Below are 21,136 nucleotides of genomic sequence, written 5' to 3'. Positions count from 1 at the left end.
ACGATATATTGCAGAAGCGTTATTTTCTTACACCCATAAGTGTGATAGGTGGACAGTAGGGCTGCAAATAATGACTATTTCAGTAGTTTCACTAGTCATCAACTTCTGTAACGACTAGTCAGATTATAAACTGTAAAAAAAACCCCTAATAGCTCTTTTTTATATTTATCGCAGCAATAAAATTCATTTTCTTTCCTTTAAGAAGAACATTTGGTGCACAACAATTAGAATGCATAACAAGAGTATTAAACAGATATTTAATTCAATATTCAACAAATGTTACAAGCAGCATTAAAATACTTTTTCATGTTCAGAATTGACTCGGTCAGAGCAGTCACTTGTTGGGGAGTACATGTCTGCTTTTTCTGGCTCCCATACTCTTCCTAGTGGTACATAAATTTTATCATGAAATTGTCAGACAAAATAAAATCATTATTCTTAAACTGTCATGATCCTTCCCACACACACTTACAGTAATAGGCTCGTTAATAGCACGGGAGCTAATTACCTTACTGAGGTGCGTCTGAATCCTCCAAAACGTGTTTCCTCTTTAAATATCTGTTGATGGGATCGGGACATCCCCAGTATGTTGTATAAACAAAGCAGTAAAGACATTGACACTGACATTGTTAAGTCATGTATATGTCAGGGTAGAGACTGCGATCTGGTAGGATCTACCAGTAGAGACTCCGATCGTTGTCTCTACCAGTAGAAACTCCGATCAGAGTCTCTACTGGTAGAAACTCCGATCCTGCCAGTAGAAACTCCGATCGGAGTCTCTACTGGTAGAAACTCTGATCCTACCAAACATTTAATAGCTGGAATAACTGGTAGAAACTCCGATTGGAGTCTCTACTGATAGAAACTCTGATCTTACCAATAGAATTGCCAAATGCAAAGTTGATGTTGAAATTCCAAAGGTTTTGAGAAAATTGTTGTCATTTTATATTTCACAAATGGTTTTAATATTTGGTGCTTTCCATAAATTATTTATATATTATGTGAGCATGCTGAGACTAACTAAAAAGTCCAGATGTGGGTTAGGGGTTAGGGTTAGGGTTAGGTAGGTAGGATCAGAGTTTCTACCAGTAGAGACTCTGACTGGAGTTTCTACTGGTAGAATCGCCGATCCTACCAGATCGCAGTCTCTACCCTGACATATACATAGGAGATTTCACTCTGTTGTATGATATCAGCAACCGCAATTAATTTCTAGGAGGAACATAGACAAGCCATATTGTATTGATGAATGGATGTTTGTACAAAAATAAACCATATCAATCAGTCAGATGCAAAAAAACCCCCAACTGAAGCAGGCTAATGACGGAGAAACAAAAGTGCCCACAGATGCTGCTCAAATCTGTGAATTAATGAAAGAATAGAATATCTTTATCCTCATTATAACGAGTACAATAAAATAAAAAGTGCCATCCAATCTGTGCATTATGTAAAACCTACTGTAAAAATACAAATAAAGGCAGCTAAAATAAATGGGTTGTTGGTAAAATAAATAGGTAAAAAAAAAAAAAAAAAAGCCGTCGCAGGAACCCATCACTCACACACAAGCATACTATTCAAGCAAGCATCTATTCGATTCGATTCAATTTTAGATTCAGATTCAGATTTATTGTCATTCAATAAAAACATCCCAGATGCTGTTAAAGATTGAAATAGCAAAATGCACAGCACGAAATAAAAACACAGAAAAAGAATCCTAAAAACACCAACTAAAAACAACCCATATATATGATAAAATATTAAAAACTGCACTAAATTAAATAAATAAATAGTTAGTAAAGATAAAAAAGAAATATTGCACGATGGAGGGGTCTCTATTCTATTCTATTCTATTCTATTCTATTCTATTCTATTCTATTCTATTCTATTCTACCAAAACTGGACTCATAACTCACACTTTAAATCACTTACTTTCTGCTCTAAATTTAACAAAAACAACAGACCTTTTGTAACTCACCTTCACATTCTAAAACTAAACCAGACAAAAGAACACCAGGAAGTAGCACCTCTACTGTGAAAACTAACAGATGTGATGATAAAAAATCTGTGTTCTATGGTGTAAACTACCTCAGTCTCCAGCAGTTAAATGTTAGGTGTTTGATCTCCAGACCAACAGAATAACAACACTATCAGTGATAATTCACTAATATATGTGTCGAGACACAGAATTTTTCTGTGAACCACTGTGGATGTGTCAGATTCTACAGGATGGAAAGAGAGGGTGCTGATGACAACACTGGTATACAAGTCTGAGAAACTGGTGAAAAAAGGGACTAAACCAGTGTTTTTCAACCTTGGGGTCGGGACCCCACATGGGGTCGTCTGGAATTCAAATGGGGTCGCCTGAAATTTCTAGTAATTGATAAAAATAAAAAATGTAGTAATAAAAAATATATGGTGAGTTGAGGGAGACAATCCCAATACATAAAAGACATGACAAACTGTGAAGCTGAAACTGAAGCACTGTGGTGCTATGTATTTATTTATTTATTTAGAACATGCAAAGAAACAAAATAAAACAAAATGAAGCAAATTAAGACAAAAACAAAATAACATTTAAATGAACAGAATCAGTGTTAAAGCACATACAAGTCTGAATTTCATTTCTTTCAAATGTTCATTGTGGTTGGTTTCAGATGCTGCAGCTCTTTCATAATTCATAGTTTGAGTTATTGCTTTTTCAGTATTAACTGTCAGCCTTGTAAATCCAAGCTGGACTGACTGTACATATCCTGACCAAGGAAAATAAAATTCTCCGTTTGTGCAGTAATCTACACCTGGATTTACTGCCTCTGTCCACAATAATATACATTATATAGACTAAATGTCCTCTAAAATTAATGTTTATTGGCAACATAGTATAGCAAACGATAACATGAGCATAAACAAATTTATTTTAGAAAAAAAAGTCTCCATTGTGAATGTCTGGGGTCGCCAGAAATTTCATTCATTCATTCATTCATTTTCTGAACCCGCTTTATCCTCACTAGGGTCACGGGGGTCACTTGGAGCCTATCCCAGCTACATAGGGGCGAAGGCGGGGTACACCCTGGACAAGTCGCCAGTTCATCGCAGGGCTGAACATATAGAGACAAACAATCACTCTCACATTCACACCTATGGGCAATTTAGATTAACCAATTAACCTATTAGTGCATGTCTTTGGATGGTGGGAGGAAGCCGAAAATTTGCCAGAAATTTGTGATGTTAAAATGGGGTCAGGAGACAAAAAAAGGTTAGGAACCACTGGACTAAAGCCAGCGTTTGGTGGGGGTTAAATCATCTACTGCACTGGTTCACAAACCTTCTCAGCTCAAGACCCACTTATACCATAACCCTAATTTTAAAAAAAAACAAAGAAATATTAGTTATCAAAAAATGGATCTGGACAGCATCCACTGTACAGGGTGTCCCAAAAAAAGGGACATCATTTGAAGTGTCCATATTGGAGTGACTACATAGTCAGGAGAAATGATGCTTAATAGGATTTATTTAGGACATAAAATGTTTTATTCTACAAATTTCAAACGAATAATTCTGGGGGATGGTAATTTTTATGGAAGTACATCTGTCTCGTTAGATTTTGAGTTATAAAAGCTATTGAATTCCAAGCACTGAATTTTTTTGCACTGAAATTCAGTATCTGATTTTTTGTCTCTGAATTCAACTATGTTCATAAATTTAGAATTTAAAAAAATTCAGATACAAAAAATTCAAAAGCAAAAAAATTCAGATGCAAAAAATTCAAATGCAAAAAAAAAATCAGATGCCTCCAGTACAAGCCTGTGGGGACAGTGTTATGATCGGTCCGGTCTAGGCTCAGCAACATCAGGAGGGACATCACTGTCATTTATAATTTCCCACAGTATTCCTGTTTATTATTACCAAATTTGTTCATTAAGTCTGAAAAATCTAGTACATAAAAACATCAAAATGCTTCAAAAACAATTGCTAAAACAGTCTTCAATCTGGGGACAGTCAGTTGTTTTGTTTTCTTCTCTTCTCTTTAGTTTTTCTCTACATTGACTTTATATAAAGTCTTAGTGTCTGTGAATTAAAATTAAGAAAACCCTGAATGCTCACAATAACAACTTGCAGAAATAAAGCTGAAGGTGACGTAAGACTTCTGCTCAGTACTCTAGATACATTTGGATTATCTTCAGACAATATTTCAAGACATTGGCTTGTTTATTGACAGTTCATTGAGCAGTTGAGTTGAAAAACTGTCAGATTAATCAATACTATACACAAAATATACACGAAGATCAGTCATCAGTAAACGCCTTCAATCCCCGTATGTTGTAAACATGTCAGCCCTATCTATATAACTGATCAGTTTTACAGTGCACTCTTCCGTCTCATTATAGGAATATAGAGCTGCTTTGAGTCCTGGATCTATAGAACAGTGTGAGCCACCAGGATTCTGACGCCTCTCATCTTGGGAATGTTTTAGTTATTAGATAACAGCCTAAAAATAGCTATTAAATATATGGCCTTTTGCTGTGTGAAATAGCACCTTACTTATTTCCCTGAAGCTTAATGTTCTATTTTATAAAGTTTCCTCACTTTTTATGATGTTAATTAAGGTTGAATACCCCTGCTGTAAAAGGTGAAGTGTGGATTGAAATGAATGGAGAAGAATCGCTTCCCTGACAACTGCAGCTCTGCTAATCTAACCATTCCATTACTAAGGAGCTTATCTCATTTAAACCTCATTTTGGAAGGAATTTAAAATACAGAACACCTTCATGGCATGAAGATGATGCCGTAGCATGACTCTGTGAGGCCATTTTCTCCATATTTCTCTGTTCTTCTTGTTATGTCAAACGTGTGTCCCATGGGGAGCAATTACAATGCATTTCCACATATTGGGTTTGATCCATATTTAAAGTCACCTGTTGAAATGTTTTATACACTGTAAAAAAAAAAAAAAAAAGTAAAAAAACGGTAATATTACGGCAGCTGGAGCACCAAAAAAGTACTGTTAAATAACGGAAAATAACCATCTCATAAAAATACGGTAATTTTCCATAATTAAAATACAGTTTTTTGCCGTAACTTTACATGAGATTTTGCTTTTTTTTTGTTACTTTTTAATGTTTAATAAAGAATATTTACATGTATTAAAACAATCAAATTACCTATAAATATGTACATATAAATAATTTTCAATGAGACTCAGTTGTCCAATCCACTGATAAAAACTGTATTTGGACAGTTTATCAGTGCTTATACATGTTATACATTCACAAAAATACATTTATTCAACATTGTTGTTGTGAAACCTCCTTTAATTGCACAAGATATTTGTCAATTTCCAAACAAGTGTTGTTAAACTTACAGAACAAATACTACTTTACGGTTAATTGTTAGTAATTTTATCTCGTTTTATTTATTTATTTTTTTACAGTATTAAACTTTAAATTAACAGTTGAATCTCATGAATAGAAAAGAAATATTTGTGAAATTATGATACATTTGCAAATGTATTTTAACTGTATTTTCCTGTGAAAAAAGGAAACATTTCTTTTAAAAAATGGAAATTTTATGGTTATTCACAGTTACAGTTTTTCCATGTTATTTTACATCTGACGTGTAAAGTCGCAGTCTATTTTTGTCATTTCAGTGATATTTTCCTGTATCTTAAAAATACAGGAAAAATCTGTAAAATAAACAGTGAAAATTCTGTTAAATTGCAGTTTTGTTTTTTTGTTTTTTTCTTACAGTGTATCTGTTCTGTAAAGATTGGATTGGCGTGTGTTCTGTTTTCTATAGAGACTTGGTTACAGAAAATCTGTGAGGTGTTGGATACGTGACCGAGCATCGAGGTGGATGGAGGATTTTATTTTTAAGGAGGCAGAAGATGTAGTCAGTGCTGGAGGAGGCAAGACAAGAAAGAAAGGCCCCATCAGTAGAAAATAGTAATGTGTGACTGTTTGGGAAGATGGTTGAGAAGTAACACATAAGGTAAGAGGAGGAGGAGGAGGAGCAGTACAGACATCCCAGGAGAGGGTGGCTGAGGGAATGTAGGCTGGAGCTCAGTTGACGCAGGAGGTCAGCAGCAAATGGTGGTAGGAGTACAGAAGGGGGAGTGGGAGGGTGAGAAAGCTCTTCCTTAGCCCAGCCCGAGGATTCACAGCGCTGCAAAGTCACAACACAATGCAGCGTTCGCCAACACGCCTTATATAAACCACTAGTGTGTACCTGCGTTATCAGTGCATTCAGAGTTTACCACCTGAAAACTAGGGCTGTAAGAAAATACCGCTTCCGCAATATATCGCGATATTTCATTTCACGATACTGTATCGATATTAAAAAGTACTGTATCAATATTTTTATGTATTTATTTAAATGGAGATATGGCAGAGGTTCATGTTTTTGTTTTTTATTTTTTATTTGCTCTTTTATTTCTATATTCACATGGGTGTTTTACTCTGTTGTTTGTATAATAAAAAAGTAGTATTGTGATATTGCAGGTCATGCATATAGTTTTTTTTTTTAAACTGATAACACTTTTTTGTTAAATAATGGTTATTTCAATCATCCTAAAAGCACTTTCTACTGTCTGAGAGGCAGATGTTAGTTCCTTGCATTAAAATACTGTTCTGATGTTGGATGACTCAGGGACTGAACACTATACATTTTATTCACAACTCATAGAATATGAACATTTGAGCAGGATCTGAAACTAATATCTGTAAGACATAATTTAATTTTTTTTGTGTGTTTTGTGCTCGTAATTTTATATTTATTTATCTGTAAAAAATGTTAGTTTTTACAGAGGAAAGTTTTGTGACATAGTAGTAAATCATGTTCTGAACAAATAAAAATATGTTTAGTATTTCAAGATTCAAGAGTTTTTATTGTCATATGCACAGCAAAAACAGGTAGTTATACTATACAATGAAATTCTTATTCTGTTCATCTCCCTAAAAACACAACACACTAAAAATGAATAAGAATAGGGGAAACAATAGCAATAATAAAATCAACTATAAAAATTAAAACAATTAAAACCAGCAGTAAAGTGTTCAGTGCATCAGTATGTGCTTGTGTTGTGTGGGGCATTTGTGCATATTTCTGGTATAATTCAATTTTTCCAGGAAATAATCTCTTAACATCCCTTAACAGTATCGTGATATATTGTGACATATCGTATCGTGGTCCTAGTATTGTGATTTGTATCGTGTCGCCACATTCTTGCCAATACATAGCCCTACTGAAACCCTCCATCCAGATGCTGGGGGGGGCTCATGAGCATCACACCATTTAGTATTTCAGATGCACCAGCCTGCTTTAACCCTCATGGTCAGCAAAGCCAGTCACCATTTTGGCCGCTGCCCACTCACTCTCTTGACCTCCTGCATTTTTTAGCATCTCTTTCTGTTTCTCTCTCTGATCTTTGTTCATCATCGTTTTGCACTCCACATCAAAGGGATCCCCCACCCCCACCCCCACTCCCCTGCCATGCCTCTTATTGCCCATCCTTACTTTTCTCTCTTTATATTTGTGTTTGCCTTGGATTTCTGTCCTTGTGTGTGTTGAGGGTGTGTGTTTTGTTAATGCCAGAGTACAGTAAAGACGACTCACTTGTGCTACTTGTTGGCTTGGAGCTACAGGCTCATATTGTATATGCACATTATCTATCTATCAATCTATCAATCAATCTATCAATCTATCAATCTATCAATCTATCAATCTATCAATCTATCAATCAATCAATCATTCATTCAGCATCGCATCATAACAAAAGTTATCTCATGACACTTTACATTTACAGCTGGTCTAAACCAGACTCTTGACTTGCCAACATTCAACATTTTTATGATTATTCAAAAGTTCAAAAGCCATTTTTTAAATCAAATCATTGCTTTAAGGCAGGGGTGTCAAACTCATTTTAGTTCAGGGGCCACATTCAGCCTAATATGATCTAAAGTGGGCCGGACCAGTGAAATAATATAAGTAATAGGATAAGAACTTTTGAGTGTAAAAAGTAAATTCTGTAATGAAAATGTTTATATCCACGAATTGTACTTGAACATAACATGAACAAATATGAACAAGCTGAAAATTCCTTAGTAAAATAAGTACAATGTTAACAATATTACGCCTTAGTTTGTCATTTATACATGCAAATCACGACTTACAAATCACAGTGGATCTACCAATACACAAAACATTAAATAACAGAGAGAGTATTATTAAAATTCCTCGTACTTTTCCTCTGACATTTCAGATATTCATATTTTTTGTAAAAGACTAGTCTGTCAATGTAAACATTTTTGTGTAATTTTACTTTTTTTACACTAAGACAAAGAGACAAATTTACAGTTTTCATTATTTAGAGGTTGTTATGATAGTATTTTACTGGTCTGATCCACTTCAGACTGAAATGACCTAAAATGATTTGAGCATCCTTGATTATTAATATCTTCAGTAATTTTTGCATTTCACAAATTCATCCCAGGGGCCAGATTGAACCCTTTGGCGGGCCACATTTGGCCCCGGGGCCGCATGTTTGACACCTGTGCTTTAAGGCATTTTAAGTGTCTTATTTTAGATTTTGAAACCACAATTTTCATTTTTCTTGTATATCACTGTCAGATCTTGGTTTTTATTCTCCAGGATTACCAACAACTGGTCTGTATTGGCCTTGGGAATAAATAAATAAATAAATAAATAAATAAATAGACCCTTGTGACTGGGTATACACTAGGGCTGACACTAATGACTGTTTCAATAGTCAGCTAGTCATTGACTACTGTCATGACTAGTCGACTAGTCAAATTATGAACTGTAAACCCCACCCTCAAAAAACAACAATGGCTCTTATTTATAATTATTGCAGCAATAAAATACACTTTCTGTCCTTTAACAAGAACGCATAACAGTTTGTTAAACAAATATTAAAGTCAATATTCAACAATTATTGCAATCAGTGATAAAATACTTTTTTCCTTAAACGAAAGTGCATGACATCACTAATAACTTGTCGGCAACTAAATAAGTTGTCGAATTGTCCTTGATACAACTACTTGGTCTGTGTAGTTGATGCTGCTCATTATACGAAACTCCAGCTCCATCCCTGTACATTGCACAGTACAGCATTTTATATCCATATTTATTCAGTTTCTTTGATTGTTGTGAATAAGGGTGTTCTAAGAATGGCATTTTAGCTGACATGTTTTTGTATAAAAAAAAATGGAATTTTTCTGTTCATTGTATGCCAATTGTATAGTAGTATAAACATAACAATAGCATATTTATACATACCGTACACTGTAAAAAAAATCTGTAACTCTGAACAGAACTTTCACTGTTGATTTTACAGATTTTTCATGTATTTTTAAGATACAGGAAAATATCAATGAAATGACAAAAACAGACCGTGATTTTACACGTCAAATGTAAAACAACACGAAAAAACTGTAACTGAATAACCATAAAATTTCCATTTTTTAAAAGAATTTTTTCTTTTTTCACAGTAAAATACAGTTAAAATACATTTGAAGATGTATCATAATTTCATTCATCTCATTTGGTGCCATGACCTTTGACCTTGAGTGACCTCGAAAGGTCAAACGAATGTCAGTGTCTTTAAATGTGCTGTTGGACAACAGAACTCTCGGTCCTATTTTTTTTTTTTTTGGATGCTTTGTCTTTAGTGACCTTCAGTCTGTACACACAGTATCACACCATTATGTACCATCCTTCCTTCTTCGCCTTTATTCCCAGACGGTCTTTTCACCTGCGTCCATGCTGTTGTTGTATAAGACTTTCTTCTGTAATGTAAGAGCCCAGGCTGGATCGGTCAACAGTGCTTTTGTTTGTCAGAGCCACATCACAGAAGCAGACCTGATTGGGATACCTTGCTTCTTTCAGTTTCTCTTTGAGCGTTACTTCTTGACGTGCCTCCTCTATTCCCCTATTCCCTTTTAAGCCTCGCTGGTTGTCTTTCATTTTCTCTGTGTTTCAGCCTTTGTTTTTTATCTCTTCCTCTGTATTTTCTGTTATATGTTTTGAAATGTATTTGGATGCTCTCCCCTCTTGACTTGCCGTGATGTTTGGTAGTTACTGAGATGAAAACTGACATCTCCTTTTGCCACGTTGCCTTTTAAAGCTGGTACTGCACAGCTTATTGTGCTTGAAGATGTTGCAGCTGCCGTACAGGATTACTCTGTTTAAGGTTAGTGTAATTGTCTTTCCTTCTTTTGTTGTTCTCTGTTTCTCTGTGTACATGGTGTCCTCCTTCCTTTGGATCGACCGCTGCTGCTCAGCTGCAGCCTGTAAACCCCCTGCTGTCCAGCCTCTGCATTATGTATTGCAGAACTGCATCTCGCATACTTTGCTACTGATTAGGTCTGAGGGTTTCTCTTGTCGGCCTGGAAACCCCAAACTGCAGTGGAGGATGTTTATGAGCGGAGAATTTCTGTGTGTAGTCTTGAATGATGCAATGCACTTTTTGGCTTGGGTAAAGGAAGTTTTCTATCATGAAGGACGGACTGTAGGGTCACAGTAATACTCTTCACTCACACTCTTCTAATTTCTGGTTTACAATTGAAAAATACAGTAGGGCAAAAATGTATTTAGTCAGCCACTGATTTTGCAAGTTCTCCTGTTTAGAAAGATGAGAGAGGTCTGTAATTTTCATCAGAGGTACACTTAAACTATGAGAGACAAAATGAGGAAAAAAATCCAGGAAATCACATTGTAAAGAATTTATTTGAAAATTATGGTGGAAAAAAGTATTTGGTCAATAACAAAAGTTCACCTCAGTACTTTGTAGCATAACCTTTGTTGGCAATGACAGAGGTCAAAGGTTTCCTGTCAGTCTTCAGCAGGTTTGCACACACTAGAGCTGGTATTTGGTCCATTCCTCCTGCAGATCTCCTCTAGAGCAGTGATGTTTTGGGGCTGTTGCTGGGCAACACAGACTTTTAACTCCCTCCACAAATGTTCTATGGGGTTGAGGTCTGGAGACTGGCTAGGCCACTTCAGGACCTGGAAATGCTTTTTACGGAGCCACTCCTAGTGTTTTGTTTTATCTACTTTTGTTTATATATATATATATATATATATATATATATATATATATATATATATATACAGGGTGGGGAAGCAAAATTTACAATGAACATTTAGTTGTTTTTTCTCAGCAGGCACTACGTCAATTGTTTTGAAACCAAACATATATTGATGTCATAATCATACCTAACACTATTATCCATACCTTTTCACAAACTTTTGCCCATATGAGTAATCAGGAAAGCAAACGTCAAAGAGTGTGTGATTTGCTGAATGCACTCGTCACACCAAAGGAGATTTCAAAAATAGTTGGAGTGTCCATAAAGACTGTTTAGAATGGAAAGAAGAGAATGACTATGAGCAAAACTATTACCAGAAAGTCTGGAAGATACTATTAAAGAAGAATGGGAGAAGTTGTCACCCCAATATTTGAGGAACACTTGCGCAAGTTTCAGGAAGCATGTGAAGGCAGTTATTGAGAAAGAAGGAGGACACATAGAATAAAAACATTTTCTATTATGTCAGTTTTCTTGTGGCAAATAAATTCTCATGACTTTCAATAAACTAGTTGGTCATACACTGTCTTTCAATCCCTGCCTCCAAATATTGTAAATTTTGCTTCCCCACCCTATGTGTGTATGTGTGTGTGTGTGTATATATATATATATATATATATATATATATATATATATATATATATATATATATATATATATATATATTATCAGGGAGGTCATACATAGTCCAGAATTCAAGCCATGTTACAAACATTCTGATAAATACAAAAACATGTTTCAACAGCACTGCTCTTTCATCTTCTGCTCTCCCTTTCATTTTCTATTACATGCCAAACAGGTTTATACATTGCTGAACAAATTAACTAGGGCTGTCATTCCTACTCATCCATCCCTAAAAATCTACTCACAACACAATCCGCATGATAATCCAGTAAATTCAACATTTCACGAGAGTAATTAAAGCAGATTTCGTCTCCTGAAGCGAATGGATCTGATCTATTTTTGCCCACAGTCTCAAAAATCTTTCTGTTTTATTTTTATAGAGCATGTCAGTCTTTCCATAATGTCAGTGTCATATACAATTTTAAACCAGTCATTTAATGTTGGAGCAGCTGGTTGTAACCATTTCTTAGTCAGGGCCTTCTTCCCTCCAACAAGTAATATTCTCATTAGCCTCATAACCTGATTATTCTATCTATCTGTCTATCGTTCTATCATTCTGTCTATCTATCTATCTATCTATCTATCTATCTATCTATCTATCTATCTATCTATCTATCTATCTATCTATCTATCTATCTATCTATCTATCTATCTATCTATCTATCTGTCTGTCTGTCTGTCTGTCTGTCTGTCTGTCTGTCTGTCTGTCTGTCTGTCTGTCTGTCTGTCTGTCTGTCTGTCTGTCTGTCTGTCTGTCTGTCTGTCTGTCTGTCTGTCTGTCTGCCATCCATCCATCCATCCATCCTTCCTTCCTTCCTTCCTTCCTTCCTTCCTTGCTTTCTTCCTTCCTTGCTTTCTTCCTTGCTTTCTTCCTTGCTTTCTTCCTTGCTTTCTTCCTTCCTTCCTTGCTTTCTTTCTTTCTTTCTTTCTTTGCTTTATCCTCACTAGAGTCATGGGGGGTGTTGGATCCTATTCCATCTACCCATGGGTGAAGGCGTGGTAAACCCTGGATGAGTCACCAGTTCGCTCTGTGAAACAACCAGGCTTGTTTGGATCAACAGCATTCTTTCAAGTGTTTGTCTAGAAAATGGTCAGCCTCATGTCAACTCATCTATAATCCTACACAGCAGCAGCATCAACTCGACATCACCAAGTCGTGCATTCCTTTATAGGTGTGAGATTCTAGTAATACAAAATGTAGACAAATGTAGGTGGAAGAGGAAGTTGAGACGGTCGGAGGAAAGTACAAGGTGAAGAGCAGATGAAAGCAGAAGAGGGAGGGGACTGAAAGGCAATAATCATCTTGCCCTGCCTCAAACATCCTGAAGGAGAAAGCTGATAGTCTGCTAGAATGAGCTGATGCATTTTCCTGGTGTGATTGGACAGAGGAGGAGGATGTTGGATAACCGCAAGTTTATTAGACAGTAATGTCCGGTTAATGTGTTCTAAAACTATTGGAGAGTGATAAGATGATCACTTCTTTAGTGAAGATGAAGCAGAAAGGGAGGATAGCTGTATTCAGAGTAGCTATATTTTATCTTTACACCATCATCTGTTTCATCCGTTCATCTTTTTAAGTTTTTCAGTCTAAACATTTTGTTTCACATAATTTTAGACCATTGATTTTACTGAAAGTTAGTGCTGATTAAAAATACTCGACATCCAAAAAGATTAGTTATAAAAATGTTAAAGAAGTCTACTGGGGTCAACAATTATTTGAGCTTAGTTGCTGCTCAGAATGGCTCAGTAGTGGCACATACGGCTAATAAAGGGAATGGGAAAACCAAGCCCTCTTCAGTCTTTTCCCAGGAAACTGTTTGACTCCTCTGCCGTTAAATGTAACTAGACTGTTACTGTTACAAGACCTATTTTGTCTTGGTCACCTTTATTTATTGGTGTATTTGCACAGGTATTAGTTCCTTGTACACAAAAATATGTTTAGATGTTGATTTTTTTTTTTTTTTTTTTTCTTATGGTCAAAACAAATGAATGAATGAACAATAAGCAAATCCGGTCAAAGACCAGGGTGTCCGTGGTCTCTACATGTTTTCCCGTATATGCTGCAGGTTAAGTTTTGAGGGGATTCATGCTTAAAGTTAAATGGAAACATTTAAAATATAATTATATGAGTATTTTGTTAAATTACAAATCAAACAAGTGTTCAGAGAATGCAAACCTCCGCCAAGCACCCCGAACAGTGTGCATGTGTGGATTGACTATTTCTTTTTAAATTCAACAGTTTCCAGGTTGTTCCATACAGCAGAAGAAGTTGAAGCTTGGTACCAGTCAGGTGTATGTTCAGTTAGATTCAATTCCACTCAACATTTGTTGAGTTCTAATTTTAAATGTGTGGTAAATGGGATTTTCAATGTTAAATGTAAATGTCCACAGAGTCCACATTCCACAGTGGATGTGGACAATTTTGTGCCAGATATAGGATGTTGTTATAAGCTATGGATGGATCAAATTGGAGGCGAATTGGAGTCATTTTGAATTTTTTATGAATTTTGGAAAATTGCTCAATGATGACAGATAGGAAAACTGTAGATTTTGTGACTTTGTTGTGACCTGGAACTTTGGCCTACTTGGCCCAAAATTTAATTGGACCCTTACCTCTGACCTCCCTGTGAACCGGGAGACACCAAAATAACATTTACCCATGTGGATCAGTGCGACATCACATGATGACAAGGACGCTCAGTCACAGGAAGCAGTTTAATTACATTTAAATCTCTTGGCTAAAATTTGCTTAGAGGTCTTATTTCTGTCTTTGTGCATAAGAAATCAATCTAAGTGAATCCCTAAAGGAACTTTGTGTTGGTAAATGCAAGTTCTGCAAATTTACAGGATTTCAGTTCTGTTCAACATGTTGATGCTCATATGAACTATGTTTTCAGGTCAAAAATGTCCAATTTCATCACAATTAATGCTATATTTTCATGTCACAAATGGCCAAGTTATATTTGAACTGAATTTACCTGGAAAACAAATATTTTATTCTTTTAGATTCCCCAATTTTTCTTAGAAGATTCTCTCCTACATATCACATGTTTTATTTTTACAGGTTGCAGTATGGAGTATGGTGCTGATCCATCCTGCTTATGTTACACCAATACATACATGAAGAATGGCACACGTCACTCTTGAAATCAACTATTTTCTAATAATAAGCATTTTTATAAAGAAATAACAATTCTATATTGTTATTTACTCTTTAGTATGATGATAAACTATACAATAAATAATTGTGATCCTAGTTTTTGCACAGGGATCATTAGTGTAAACGCTGACATGGCTGCGGAGCATCAGTATGATGGGATCCACAACAACCATGTCACATCCGTCCACTGACACATTTAGTGTTTTTGTGTCAGCTGGGATTGTTTTAGATCCACAATACGAACATTTATGAATAAGAGGAGAATTGGCAATAGCAAGTATATAAGTTTATTGCTAATGAAGTACAGGTACTGACCAGAGCATCATGGGTAATGTCACGTCCGTCCACCAGCAAAAGTTTTCACATACACATGCTATTCAGAATCCAATGTTTCTGAAAATATAGCTTCTACTGCCAAATAATAGCAGTAGTCTGTGCACAGATGTATTTGCATTATTTCAACACAGTTCTATGCATTTCTTACAACTTTTTTTTGACAAAAATGGCCACTCATTTGACCCCCTAAAGTAAACTTTAGCCGCTCTACTGTATGTACTGACATGGTATAAGTACGGCTGTTGCCTTCAACATCGTTGCGGTGTAGAAAGCTGCAGGTTTTCATTTTGCTCTGATCCGAGTGTTCGCACCACCTCCACAAAGACAACCTTTGAAATGATTGAAAGCAGCAGGTGTACATCAAAGTGAATGTATCGGCTGGGTAATCTAATCAGCAGGAAGGACTTTGAGGCTGATAGCTTCAGTGTCCGGATAATCCGTGGCCTCAACATTATCCTTTAAAACAGAAAATAAGAAAAGGATTAGAATGATAGAAGATGTGCTGAGGGATTATTCTGCAAGAGCAGTGGAGACGACCTGATGTCAAGTTTCCCTCGAAAGCCGAGTTTTCTCCACAAGCAAGATGGATTATTTCTGCCGCTGTGACTGAAGTGATAAGGTCACATCACCAGTGGAAAACAAGAGGAAAAGAGTCCTAGTAACCAACTCCAACTTAATTAGGGTGTTCACCCAGTCACTAAATGTTCCACATCTATCTCCTAACATGTAGCCGGTGCGTTTCTAATGGTGAACCTCTTAATACAGAGATAAGCTTCTTCTTGTGCTGACAGCGGGGGCCACTATCTGTCTTCATTAGACCGGCTGCGCTCGTGGATTGGCTGTGATAAATGACTTCCTCTGTTCTTTTTCTACATCTCTTTTGCTTGTGTGTTCATCTTCTTTTTCTTCCTGATCCTTTTATACACTTTTTTAGACATCCCTCCAGCTTCAATATTATATCGAGAGGCCCATTTATACTGCATGCAGACAAACTGCATTGGAAACTTTATGTTATTCAATAGTACACACTGAGGATGATATATGTAAAATACACAATAGTAGTTGTCCAAAATTGCTGTGATGTGTTTTTAAGGGATAAGACAGACAAGTGATTTGCTTGGCTGTTTTACTACTGTATGCAGAGAAATGAGACCTTTATCTGTGATCATGTGGTTGGCAATGGAAGACTGTCAGTCAGTTTTATATACTTGGCTTTGTACTTTTTAGATGGATCCTTCTCTATAAGAAGGTTTATCTGTCATTTGGTTCCCATTATATTTAGAAATGCAGTATCTCAGTAACAGCATAGCAGAATTTCATCAAATTTGACACTAATGTTCCCTGGAATCAAGGATGACCTGATTGGATTTGGCCAAATGTCAGAGGTCAAGGTCATGGTGAAAAATGTTTGCCCGTAGCTTCTAGTAATTAAGAGAACTGCATGGACAGATCCAGTGTCAATAATAATCTGCATATCTGATTGAAATCACAGTTTTTCTTTATCATTTAACAACTATATGAATATCCACACATCCTGACCCATCTGTAGAACAGTTTACATACATGGAAAAATAACTTGCATAAGAGGGGTTAAAAGTAAAGGACAGTTTCTACACTCAACTCAGTCTTGGTTTTTCTATAAGACATCTGAGGTGATATACTGTACAGACCTCCGGAATCTAGTCCACAGCTCTTCTCCTTTGTCTCCATTATCCAGTGACTGGCGCTGTAGTTGATGCAGTTCCATTGACACTGTGAAGCTCCCAATATTTAGTCAATGCAGTGAAAATATTTATAAAGAGTAGGGCTGGGTAAAAAAATCAATTTAATTGATTTTGGATTGATTTCATTTTAATTTTGCGTAATCGATTAATGGTGATCGATTTTTCAGAGCCGGAAACGTGGAAGCACGGCCGGCTCCATCTCGTGAGCCCCTCGCAGAGACGGGGTGTCTTGGTCGTGCTCGCGACGGTTCTGGCGCAGGAGGAACGCAGAGGAAGGGTGGGGAAAACGCCTCTGTGGGAGGTCCTCCCAGCCTCAAACTCAAACCCGCAGTGCGGCGGAACTGGCCGGCGGAGGTGGGTTGCGAAAGCCAGTCGTTCTAGAACTATTAACTTGGATCACCTGTGGCTGAGTGCGGAGTTAGAGGAATAGTAAAGCAGAAATCACGAAGCTCCACCCACCCTCCCCCTCCAGTGAGTTTCTTGTACCAAGGGCCCAACATGAGTCTGTTTCAGGGGGGCCAGACTGGTGTCAGTGCCCCAGGGTGACAGTAATGTGCCTTAAGGCTGGAAGCAGCAAGAATAAAACAGAATAAAGATGAAGTCTGTTCTGATCCATTGTAGAAACATGGACATGTTTGTGTCCTGTTCATTATTTCAGAGCAGATTCATCTATTTACTACTGAAATGTCCGATTTATTTCCTTTCTAATATCAATATTGATTCTGTGTTGCATGGCTGTGGTAGTCCAATAATCAAGTTACAACTCAAAATTGTACTTTAGTATTACTATATGAATCTGAATCAATCAATTAATACTGAATCAAATCGAATCGCAATTAATCAATTCAGAACCTCATGAATCAAAATCGAATCGATTAAGGAAACTGGCCATGATACCCAGCCCTAATAAAGAGATAAAGTTGGAGGTGTTGGATGGATTACATGGTTTAAGGGAAAAGTGGCAGAAAGATACAGCTTCACATCGTAGTCCCAAATGAATTACAGCTGAAGGTTTGGAGCCCTCTTAAATAAGCCTGCTGAAAGAGTACAGATGAGCAGTGTGAAGTAGGGAAGGGAAGCTGCTTAAGGCTGAAGTTAACAATGCTCTTGATCTAAAACCGATGAGAGGTAAAACCAAGGAAGTAAAGACAATTTTCCTCTTGCCAAAGATGGGCGAGAAATTTGACATGCTTCTTTCAGTTCGTAGTACAGACTGCACTTTGGGACTGAATCGGAATGCTTCACTAACTGAATGCTCATTGGGTGCTTTTCAATTTAGTATTTAAACATTCACTTAACAAGAGGACAATCATGTAGAAGAAAACATTAGACGATCTTTTCCATGTTATCTTTTAAGTTAAACAGGAAGTGTTGCATCACAGGACAAGCTTCAGCTAACAATGTCAAACCTAGCTTCATGTGATGAGAAAGGCGCTGCTGGCTTTTTACAGTATAATGATGGTACAATTAAAGCTCAGCTCATTATCAGTTAGAGTGGATAAGTACTTGTTCCACTCAACAATTTCAGTGTCTCGAGCATTCATCTCTATTTTTTTTTTTTTTTTATGGTTATGACATCTCATTAGACATGTCCTTGTTCTTTGTCACATTTAATTCCGGCATGGCTTCTGGCGTTAAAGAAAGAACGCCAAAGTTTTGCTTATTAAACAGGTTCACACCTTTTTGTTTTGAGCAGGATAGGGTTAGAGGAATAGGGACATGGAGATTTAAATATAATGATAACTGGCCCACATACTCATATGATGTCTGGAGGAGTTTCCTTTTATGATTTATAGAGGCGCTCTTTTTTTTTTCCAGTGAGAAAAGCACTATTACAAGAACAATAGGTGGTTTAATGTAGGATTTTCCCCAGGTTTTTGCATGGCTTAGATACTGTAATGTTTTTTTTTTTGTTGTTGTAGTTTGAGTAAAAAACTATGAATTTTTTGCATATTATTGAGCCGGTAGGATTACAATATTTGGAAAATGGTTCAAAGAGATGGAAAACAAATCTCCACGTCAATGAAATTCCAAATTGGCAAATAACACACAGCCTCTACTTATATCCAGAAAAAAACAAATGTCCGTTTTGGCTAGTACGGCAGAGATTTCCTTCTTCTTTCTGCTCTTTCAGTATAGGCAGCAGTCACTTGGAAAGGGGATAAAATGGAAGGAAGGCAAGCAATAAAATATGTTAAATTAAACAGAAAATCAATTTGCCTTTAAATGAGTGCCTCTGGACCTGTGTGATAATTTACAGACAAGTTGTATTCGGATGTAGCCTCAGGTTGTCAGCAAGTAATCATTATAGTGATTCTAAATCAGCGGGGAACTTGTAATCCCATGTAAAGAATCTCAAGATCAGGAAGAGCTTGAGTCTTTCCATCAATGTTACGCTAACTGTCTTATGTAAGGAGATGGGTAGAATTAAATGCACCATCACACTGACGAGGATCTCTGCAGTTACACGCTCACACGGGCCACGGTCCAGATGCGGTTCGTGGCCTTTGTTCTATAAAAAGCTCAGAAATCACTTGTGTTGTGGTCTTTCCAACACGCACACTCTGTAGCCCTCTGAGATGTTTGAGCTTTATGAATTTTCTTTACGAGCAGTTGAAATTAAAGTTCTGGTCTGCAGAGAGAGAAGGGGAATATGGTGCAGCAAAGAAAACTGAAGATAAGATGAGACACGAAGGGATGAGGACGAGAAGGGAAGGAGAATGGAGGACATGAAAGTTTAAGTAGGGCCTAAAAGGAGAGGACTGTAAGGATTTTAGAGGAGAAGGGAAAGCGGAGTATTGGAGTAACGGAGCGCACAAGAGTTGTGTAATGATCAATTGTCCACAGCCTGTGGCGGTCTACAAACCCCTCCAATCCTGAAAAGGCTCTCCCTTCCTTTTAATGATGCCAAGGGATACGGAAGAAAAAAGAAACCCTGTCAAACCCAGCATAGTTAAACTTTATGGGTTTTGGAAGGGAGTCTGAGGGATTTTCTCCACTCTGTTATGTTGGAACCAGCTGTAATACGGTTCACAGGCTTTACATTTTGACACTCGAGCAGAGTTCTTCTTCTTTACATTGCTTAAAAAGTTCTGGAACCGAGTTTTTGAATGTGAGCATAATTAATTGTTGGCGTAAGAACCATTGTTGCACGTGTCTAAGAGTGCGTAAGATGCAGACCATCAGAGAGAGACCACAGAGGCTTTGATCAGCCACTGTAGAGCAGCTGGAGAATCAAGGGCATGTCTGACAGCTCAGCACAAAAAACCAAAATATCAAGTTTAGTTTTTCCAATGCTTTAGTTTAGTCTGTCAGAAGAGACCAGTGAGTCAGAATGTATTCAACTTTGAAGTTTGGTTGCTTTTCTTACTTTTCTTTCTTTTCTGGAGCTGAACATTGAACAAAACATTGATTTTCCACAAGTGAATAATGAAGTTAATCTAAATGTGTCAAAGTGAATCTGAATCTCAGGGCGCTCTCACAGCTACTGGACCTTATTTGGTCTTTAGACTTTTGATTGGAACCTGTTGTGCAGGTGTGAAACCTCCCCTGGACCATGATGCAGACAAAAGAACCAGTCTTTACTCTGACCGAAAGATAAACAGAATTTCAGACCATTCCCAGGTAGGGATGCACAGATACCACTTTTTTCTAGACCGAGTACAAGTACTTACATTTGAGCACATGCTGATACTGAGTACTGATATGATTACTTATTAATCCCATTCCAGTTCTTAGTTCCTTTTGTAAATGTGCTTTTTTGTCATTGTCATTAGTCTGACTGGAACAAAGTGCTGTTACTGACATTTAATGTGTTGGCATGAGCGTTTGTCAATTAATCCACCAGGGGGCGCCGCTCTGAATTAACCATACTGGACAAATACCACGAAGAAGAGGAAAGTTTTTAGAGGAGAAGAAAGTCAGTAATAACAAACATGGAGACGACAGAGGTAACACTAATGTGATACTAATATTGCAGCGTTTTCTCTGGTAAGGTTTAAAAGCGAAGCTTCAGCAGGAAGAGAAAAGAGAAATGAGCCGTAAGTTTGGTTTTCACTTCCGCTGGTGGTGGTCCGCACCGCTCCGTACGTCCATAGTATTATCAGTAGGATGCAAACCGGCCCAGCCCTGGGTAGTTGTCCTAAATGTGTCAGTAGTTTTTCTGTAACTCACACAGTGGCTCTTTGAACAGA

The 21,136-nt window shown here is 37.0% G+C and overlaps 1 protein-coding gene across 4 annotated transcripts in view; it reads left to right on the top strand.

The window, feature by feature from the left end:
- The window catches only part of rptor (regulatory associated protein of MTOR, complex 1), a 435,324-nt gene that overhangs the window by 46,919 nt on the left and 367,269 nt on the right, over positions 1–21,136 (top strand). The window lies entirely within an intron of this gene.

Source organism: Sphaeramia orbicularis, chromosome 1 (genome assembly GCF_902148855.1).
Source record: "Sphaeramia orbicularis chromosome 1, fSphaOr1.1, whole genome shotgun sequence".
Lineage (NCBI taxonomy): Eukaryota > Metazoa > Chordata > Actinopteri > Kurtiformes > Apogonidae > Sphaeramia > Sphaeramia orbicularis.
This window is presented reverse-complemented; position numbering and strand designations above follow the sequence as displayed.